The 9,249-nt window shown below is 46.5% G+C and overlaps 1 protein-coding gene and 1 long non-coding RNA gene across 2 annotated transcripts in view; both read right to left on the bottom strand.

The window, feature by feature from the left end:
- LOC108521207 (leukocyte immunoglobulin-like receptor subfamily B member 1) overlaps positions 1-9,249 on the bottom strand; it is a 65,735-nt gene that overhangs the window by 37,500 nt on the left and 18,986 nt on the right.
- The window catches only part of LOC108521208 (uncharacterized), an 11,656-nt gene continuing 2,466 nt past the window's right edge, over positions 60-9,249 (bottom strand). Inside the window, exons 2-3 of the long non-coding RNA XR_001883138.1 lie at positions 591-892; positions 60-322 (exon numbers count right to left, since the gene is read on the bottom strand). This is a non-coding gene — a long non-coding RNA (uncharacterized LOC108521208). The remainder of the gene's footprint in view (positions 323-590; positions 893-9,249) is intronic.

Below are 9,249 nucleotides of genomic sequence, written 5' to 3'. Positions count from 1 at the left end.
AATGGGGTCTTTCCTGACCCGCAGCCACTGTCTGTCTGGTTTATCCTCGTCTCACTGAGAGCCGGGATGTAGCGGCAAATAGAACTGGTGCTTCCTGTGTCTGTCCTTCCAGATAAGGGTAGCGGAGGCTTCCCCTTCACAGTCTCCCACGAGGTCTCCCTCCCTCCTTCAGCCGTCCATCAGCACAAGGTTGTGGGGTCCTTACCTTGCCAATTATCTCTCCAGCCCTGGAGATGCTTCAGGGAAGACACAGGTCCATGCTGCAGGCAGACTCAGATCAGCAGAGACGCATCTCCCATCTCGCTATGCCGTCCAGGCTGAGCTGCGTGTGGCAGTGAGCACAGAGGAGAAATGCAGGGAAATAGGGGAAGAAAAGTTGACTTCTTTCTTGGCACTGGATTGTGAATTTTCTTGCAACCAAATCATCCCCTTCTCAACTTCCCCTTTTTAAAACTTTTTTGCTACAGCGTCCAGCCCCACCCAGCTGGGAACAAACCGCTGAGTCTTTCCTTCCATTTTAGTGCTCCTGTGCCCTTGGCCGTCCCTCTGCACCTCCATTCCTGCTCAGCATTTCTGGAACAATGACTTACGTTTGAGCTTTGATTTGGGGAGTGGGAAAGGGAGCTGATATTTATTCAATGACCGGTTATCATCCACTGCCTCTGTGACCTCGGGCGGTAATGAACCATCTCTGAGCCTCAGTCTTTTCCTTTGTAACTGTTTTCACAAATCCCACTCATCTCCATGGTTGTGGGGTCAGTGGTGCCTGGGACATTAGGAGGGGCTCATTTGTGCTTCATTGCCAGACCAGGGTAAGATCTGAGGTGTCTGGGACATGAGAGGATCTTGGTGTTGGATGGTTGATGCGTCCACTCATGATGTCGCCCCGACCCTAATGGAGAAGTGTACATCAGGCATTTCTGAAATACCCAGAGATTCAAGATCATGAGCAGAAAAAGAGGTATGGAAGTTCCCAAGGGTAGACAGATCCACAAGAAAGAACACAGGCCAGAGATGAGATGCCACAGGGTGGCGGGACCATTGAGGGGTCATTAGGGTGGAGGTTTCCGCCACTGAGTGGAGCCGGGAGAGGAACCTTGGGATCTGCAATGACAGAGAGGGGCTCAGGGCTCCAGATGAAGGTGGGAGGCTGCGTCCTCCAGCCACACCTGAGGCTGGAGTGGACCCCAAGCAACCCAGGGGAGTCACCTCAAGGGAGTGCACCCAACCGTCCTGTGATAGAGCTGCTGGGATTCCAAAGAAAGAAGCACTGAACACCAGGGTGTGCATAGAGCATTTATTAGGGAGACTTCCATATAGTGAGGCATTTTTGTCTCCTTGCCCAGTGTCTGCTTGTGCATCTCAAGGATGTGCTTCCACATAGCAGTATGTTCCTGAGATGGACAAGGAGACACTGGGTGTTCTACACAAAGCTTTAACCAACCCACCAACCAACCAAACAAACAAAAAACCCTAGAGAATATTATCTCTCAGTACAATTGCTTTTTGGAATACATGGCAATTCGTTTCAGTACCCTCTACATCTACCCAAATCTGACCGTACTCCAGTCTCGATGTTGTCTCTGCTTGACCTGCATATAGGAAAAGTTTGCTGTTCATACACGCAGGTCTTGCTTCTCACAAATGCCATAGTTTGATCCCTGTTTGGTTGAAAAAAGTGTGTATATAAGAGACCCCAGGAACTCAAGTTTGCCTTGCTCCAGGGTCGCCTGGATTTTGAGTGTATTTGGGAATGAGAAGCAAGGATTACAATCTGGAGTGCATGGCATGGCAAGCCACAGTGCATCCAGAGAGGGAAGTGTGATATTGGGATATATACCGGTTTTCACCCGCAGTTCCTTGCTTGTAACTCCCATAGCCCTTGTTACAGTCTTTTGTTATAACATTGGCTGTGTTGGGCCTCAGGGGAGGCCTCTGACTTCCTCCTGCCCTTCCTTCACCTGCTCAAGGCAAGATCTAATGTTCCCTGCCTTTCTGATGGTGGATCTTAAGACCCTCCCAGAAGACGGTCTCACCCTGTTCCTTGTGGGAGGAAATGCTGACATCATGAAGCTTCCATAAAAGCCCAAGAGGACTGGGTTTCATAAGTTTCTGGATGGCTGAGCATGCAGTGGTTCCTGGAGGGTGGCACCCAGGGAGGGCATGGAAGTCCCGTGCCCCTTCCCCCATGCCTCCTCCTATGTGTCTCTTTATCTGTGTCCTCTGCAGTGTGCTTTGTATTCAACCAGGAAATGTCCATGTCTCCCTGAGTTCTGTGAGCTGCTACAGCAAATTAAACCCAAAGAGGGGGTCATGGGATCCCCAACTTGAAGTCGGTTGGAGGTCTGGACTTGGCAATGGTATGGAGGGCAGTCTTGGGGACTAAGCCTTCAATCTGTGGGATCTAGGACTGTCTCTGGGTAGACAGCGTCAGAACTGACTTAGACATCCCAGCTGATGTCTAAGTTACTGGGTTTGCGGAAAAAACCCCACACATCTGATCCTACAAGTCTTCTGTGTTGATGAATGTTGATGATTGGTGTAAGAGTAGAGGAAAAACACCTTAGAGAGAGCTCTCTGTACATAGAGAGGTAAAGGAGGTTCTTATCAGCAACAAAGGAGAGGCTGACAGAGCTGCTTAGAAACAGAGTTCCCTGATTCCAGAGGTTCAAAGCCAGAGCTGCTGTCAGTCCGCTGCAGGAGATGTCGTTGCTGGGAAAATGTTCTCTCGAGAGCATCTTATCTGAATTCCTGACATCCTAAAGAATATCTAGTGATAAACCTTGTCAAAGCAGGAGATGGGTGAAGGACATGAAAGAGTTTCTTGTGGGGCTTTTTAAAAGTCCTTAGAAACAGTTCTCATCTGAGACCTGGAAGCATGAGCGTCCCCTCCTTCAGGCCTTTCTGGCCCTGTGGGGTATGAGTTTGACCAAAGTCAACTCATCCTTGCACCTGTGACTTTCCTACTGGGTGTCTGCAGTGAAGAGATTGGGTTACGAAGTTTAACTTGAGAGTTTCAGGAATTTGGTTGGGGGGAGGGCTTGTTTCTACATCATTAGCAAAAGGGTTAATTTTTCAGTGTTTTCTAGAAACAACCTAAAGTGCTTTATCAGTACCTGGGAATACTCAAGACCTCAGCTTGGGTTCCAGCCTGCAGGTGGAAACAGGCATCTGTCCAACCCACAGAGCAGTCATGGCACTTTGTCTCTCTCTCAGAACAAAGCAAAAGGTATAGGAAACCGTGGGACCCTAGAAAAACTGTGGTTCCCCCTCTTCTGTATTTGTGGACAGACCCTGGGATAGTTCCGCTCAGTGACCCCAGCCACACTCAGCACTAAGCCACTTTCCCGGATGGGCATGACACAGACTCACTTTATCATTGCTGGACCGGGCATCTCTCACACATGAGTGTGAGACTCACATGGGCCCCACCATGCGGGGCACAACACAGAGCTGATACTAAGCTTGGAAGCATGGACACTGCAGGGTAGAAGCAGCTACAGCAATGCTCCTCATCAGCTTTCATTCCTGAGTGAGCACTGGGAGAAACTGTATAGAAGATCACGCGTATAGGAGAAAACCCCACCCAAGAGAAATAAAAATCAAAGCGTCCATTACAAAAAAAACAGGCAATTATAGAAACGAATTAGGAAGCTATTGTGACATGAAAAATAGTAAATCATATCAACACATTTAGAAATAATTGCATCAAGGACAAGACACAGCTGAAATGATGAACATTGTATTGGTGTGGAATATCAATTAAGTTTTTCGTTAGTCATCAGAGAAAAACTAGAAATGAATAAAACAGAAAAAATAATTAATGCACACAAGAAACAGAATGGAGAGGAAACAGATATCTCTCTATGTGTCACACTTTCAGAATGAAGGAAATGAGTATGTTAGTCAGTAAATACTTGCAAAGAAAATGGTTGACATTTTTATAGAAATGAATAAAGAACATGAGTTTAACGCAAACAAATTAATAAATAAAATTAATGTCTTAACTATAATAGAGTAAAAGCTACCTAGAATAGATTAAAAGTAATTTAAAAATTACTGAAGAAAATAAAAACTATTCTCAAAGGAAAGACGAGCACATTGGGACTGGATTTCCCAAGAGTAAAAGTGACAAGAAAATGACTGGGGTTGAGGTTCCAGTTGGCTGAATGGAGAGGGCTGGAGTCTGCCTACTCACCAAGAGGACCCAAAATGGCGAGTAAATACCAACAGGTCAAGTGGATCTTCCAAGAGGACGCTGGGGTTCACCTGAGCACCATGAGGACACGGAGAGAAGAGAAGAGTAAAGGTGGGAGCCAGGAGAGGATCCTAACATGGGGAAGGGGTGAGTGAGTGAGAGATTCCCTAACACAGGGAAGGGGTGAGTGAGTGAGAGATTCCCTAACACGGGGAAGGGGTGAGTGAGTGAGAGATTCCCTAACACAGGGAAGGGGTGAGCGAGTGAGAGATTCTCTAGCATGGGGAAGGGGTGAGTGAGTGAGAGATTCCCTAACACAGGGAAGGGGTGAGCGAGTGAGAGATTCTCTAGCATGGGGAAGGGGTGAGTGAGTGAGAGGCCCCCTAACAAGGGGAAGGGGTGAGTGAGAGGCTCCTTAACAAAGGGAAAGGGTGAGTGGGTATGAGGCCCCTGGGATCCACACCCCTGCCTTGGCCCTTTACAATTCTGGTCACAGGAGAGCCCCTGACCCCCCTTGGCCTGCAGAGGCACACAGGGAGTTCCTGGAGATGGTGCAGAGGCGCCTCTGGACCCCACATGGAGTCCCACAGGCTTCTGATCCCTGAGCAGCCTGGATCCAGCTGCCATTGCCTTAGCAGGGAGGGAGGAGGCCAGGCACCTCTGTGGGCCCCAGAATCAATATGACAGCTGGGGCACAGGAACAGCCAAGCTGAGCACCACATAGCTCCCCACCTCTGTTGCGTTCTGCTAATGGGGCTTCCTTCCTGCTAATGGGGCTTCCTTCCTGCTAAATGGGGCTTCCTTCCTGCTAAATGGGGCTTCCTTCCTGCTAAATGGGGCTTGCCAGCTGCAGGGCCCCAGTGCACCCGTCCTGCCCCCATCTGAACACCGTGGCCCTGGCTTGGTGCCCTCTGAAAGCCCAATGCTCAGAGACCTCTAACAAGCCCTTTGCAGTCACTGCCACCTCTGCCTCTGCCCCTAGGCTGTCCCAGGCTCAGGAAGGTGTGGGGAGGCCTGACACTTTCGCGTGTCCCCAACAGCAAAACCGTGTGCCACTTCTTCAGGAGGGCAGTGTGAGCGGGCCCTGTGCCCCACAGCTGCCAGTCTCCAGTGCCCCAGCAGAGGGGCCCTGCCCTCCCTAGTGACAGGCCCACAGCACAGCCACCCTGACCCCACCTGGACATTTCAGCTGCAGCCCCCAGCCCTTCTGAGAGCCCAGTCCCCACAGGCCTGTGATCTGCCCACGGGCTCTACCACCTGAGCCTTCTGCCTGCCCTGCCTGAGAATTCTGCCTGTGACCTGGGGACCAACCCAGCCCTCCCCATCACAGCCAGCACGTGAACCCTGGAGCAGCTGAAACCCAGTCGAGCCCCTACAGGACTCGCACACACTGTCCAGCCGGCCATATAGGGGCCTGCGATCTGGGAGCTGCCTGCCTTTTCCTACCCTGCTGGCACCTGACCAGTCACCCCAGGGCCTGAGGTCGGGCCCACCCAGCCGGTAACACCACCACAACTGACGTCCACTCTCCCATCCAGAGACACAGAACCCCCCACATCCCACCTACATGAAGCAGCTACCATGTTGGACAACAGACAGCCGCTCAGGGTCTGCACTGGGCTGAGGGAGCAGGCTCTGCCTTGGAACCATGCCTGCAGAGAGTGGCAAGGCAGGCGTTTCCCACGGCTCCCAGCCACACTGTGGCCTGGGGAGAGACAACAGTGTGTGTCTGCACTGAGACTCATGAGCCCTGGAGCAGAGGTGTGATAGGGAAACAGACAATGTCCCCTACGGGACTGGAAGCGGGTGTAGCTCCTTCATCCCCCGCAGAGACCTCAGAGCATTTCACCAGGTGCTGCCCCAGCCACGTCCATCAGGACTGATGCCTGCACTCATCATTAGCATATTCGTGGGCAAGCCAGGGGTTCCAGCTCTGCCCAGCTGTGTTCCCTCACCCCATTGGAACAGGAAGCTCAGGGCTCCAGACACTCCATGGTCCAGCCCTTCCCCTGAAACGACAGACAGCACCTCACAGGAAACACACCAGGTCCATATGCACCTGCTTGTGCTGAGGGTGGCTCTTACCCTTAAGCACCAGCTCCCGGCCTGCAATTTGAACTGAACAGCCCAACACAAACCCTGCTGCAGAAGCGCCCAAGGCTATGGGAAAAAGCCAAAAGACCCTTCCCAACATGCTCTGCAATCAGGCTCCCCACGGGGCTGGAGGGAAAATGCGCAAAAGAAATCCCATCCAAATGAAAATAAATTCAAAGAGAGTAAGTGGCAGCCTCTCCAGGTGAGAAGGAATCCGTGCAAGGATTCTGACGCCGTGAAAAACCTGAATATTGTGGCGCCACCAAAGGATCTCACTAGCTCTCTAGCGATGGATGCTGAAAACAACGGAAACTCAGAAAGGACAGGTAAAGAATGAGAGGGAGACAGAAACATTACAAGAGTCAGTGAAAGAGAAAGTTGGTTTTTTGAAAGTATAAATAAAATTGAGAGATGGCCGACTACACTAACCAAAAACAGGAGATTTAAATAAGTACAGTCAGAAATGATCAAGTTGACAGTCCAGCCAACACCACAGAAATACAAACGATCATCAGAGACTACTTTGAACAGCTCTATGCACATAAACTAGAAAACCTAGAGAAATGGATGAATTCCTAGACACACACGACTTCCCAAGATCACACAGGCAAAAAATAGAAACCCTAAACAGACCAGTAACAAGTAACAGAAAAGAATCAGTACTAAACATCTTCCAGCAAAAAAGCCCAGGAACAGATGGATTCACAGTTGAAATTTGCCATATATACAAGGAAGAGCTTGTGCCAATCACACTGAAAGTTTCCAAAAAATCAAGGTGGTGGGATTCTTTCCTAGCTCATTCTATGAAGCCAATATCACCCTGACAACAAAATCAGACAAGGACCCAACAGAAAAATAAAACTACAGGCCAAGAAACCTGAGGAACATAGGTACAAAAATCCTCAAGAAAATACTAGCAAATGGAATCTAACAGTGTATCAAAAACATAATACATCATGATCAAGTTGACTTGACTTCAGAGAGGAAAGGATGGTTCCATATATGCAAAGTCAATAAAGGTGACTCATGACATAAACGTGAACTAAGAACAAAAAGCATACGATCATCTCAATAGATGCAGATAAAGCATTCAGTAAAGTCCAATAGCCCTTCATGATAAAATCCCTCAACAGACTAGGCATGAAAGAAACATACCCCAAAATAATAAGAGCCTTATATGACAAACCCACAGCCAGTATCAAATTGAATGGGGAGAAATGAAAGCATTTTCCCAAGAAATGGAACAATACAAGGATGTCCACTCTCACCACTCCTATTCAACAGAGTGCTGGAAGTCCTAGCCAGAGCAATCAGGCAACAGAAAGAAAGAAAGTGCATCCACATTGGAAAAGAGAAAGTGAAATTATCTGTGTGTGCTGATGACACGATCATATACCAAGAAAACCCTGAAGATTCTTCCAGAAGACTCGTAGACTTGATAAGTGACTTCAGGAAAGTCTCTGGATACAAAATCAAGCTACAAAAATTAGTAGCCTTTCTATACATCAATACCATTCAAGCTGAGAACCAAATTAAGAACACACAAACACAAACACACACTGAGGAGTATATTTAACCAAGGAGGTGAAACACCTCTACACAGAGAATGATAAAATGCTGATGAAAGGAACTGTAGGCAACACAACCAAACAGAAAAATATTCCTTCCTCACAAATGGGAAGAATCAATATTGTTAAAATGACCATATTGCCCAAAGCATGCTACAGATTCAACACAATTCCTATCAGATTACAAATCTCATTTCTTTAACAGGATTAGAGAGAAAGCAATTTTAAATTCATTTGGAACCAAAACGAGCCTGAATAGCTGAAAGAATTCTCTGTAAAAAGAACAAACCAGGAGGCATCATATTACCTGATTTCAATTATACTGTAAGGCCATAGTAACTAAAACAGCATTTACTAGTACGAAAATATACACAGATGCCACATGGCTCGCATACAAAGCACATTCACTGCTTCATCTGGGTGCTGCATTTGGTGTTTTACAGAGAGTTGGCTAGTCCCCTTCTCAGGGCCAACAGACCTGTTAGTGGCATTGTCTGGTCCACTAAGCTGGTTGTTCTCTCCAGAATAACCTCCTGTGCATTTAGATCACATATACTCATTAGTGATTGCTTAATAGAGATCTATGGGTCCTGCATCAACCCAAACAAACTCTTAAATTCTGAAACATTTAAAATTAAGAATTTGGCCCTTTAAAAGTGGTTATTTTTTACAATCTACTACGTAGATTTTTTTTTTTAAGAAACTGATAACAATCTAAAAAGTGGAACAATTCCTTTGCATTATACCCTCTGGTTTTAATAGTTACTTGTTTTTGCCCTTCCTCCATATCAAGTATCTTCTCGGTAATCTCAGGTCTCAGAATTAACTTTTGTTGTCCTGGCTAAATTGTTCTTTTTATTTACTTTTATCTGTGTAATTTTTCCTTCATTTTAAAGCAACTCTTAAATAGTTTCCCAACTAGAAAAAACCTACTTTTTTGGCAAAATCCATATCCTTGTGCTTTATAAACTTCACCAAAAACATTTTATGCTCCCACTGTTTTAATTTAGTAACCCAAATTTCAAGTGAAAAAAAAATGAGGTTCAACATAACATAGCTGTAAGATTGCAAATTACTCGAGAGAGTTTTAAGATTAAATTTACCAAATTAATTTTACTAAATATTAAAGTTATGTGAATTCAAAGGCATCTGAGTTAGCCTCTGCCAATCTGATAAGCACTTACTTTTTTTAAAAAAAAAAAAAGACAATTGATGACTTTTTTCATGGAGTTTGGTAGTGAAATATCACATCCAGATAACACATCTGAAGATAGAGATATAACAGGCATACAGAATAAAAAGAGCAGGTCTAAAAGATATTTCATTTTTCTGTTTTTAAACAAAAATTCCTCTCTTACTTTAGATAATTAATAAAAGTTACAGAAGCCA

This window comes from Rhinopithecus bieti, unplaced genomic scaffold (assembly GCF_001698545.2).
Source record: "Rhinopithecus bieti isolate Rb0 unplaced genomic scaffold, ASM169854v2 scaffold_56979, whole genome shotgun sequence".
In the NCBI taxonomy this organism is placed as follows: Eukaryota; Metazoa; Chordata; class Mammalia; order Primates; family Cercopithecidae; genus Rhinopithecus; species Rhinopithecus bieti.
Note: the sequence above shows the minus strand (reverse complement) of the source record. Positions and strands in the feature narration are given on the sequence as shown.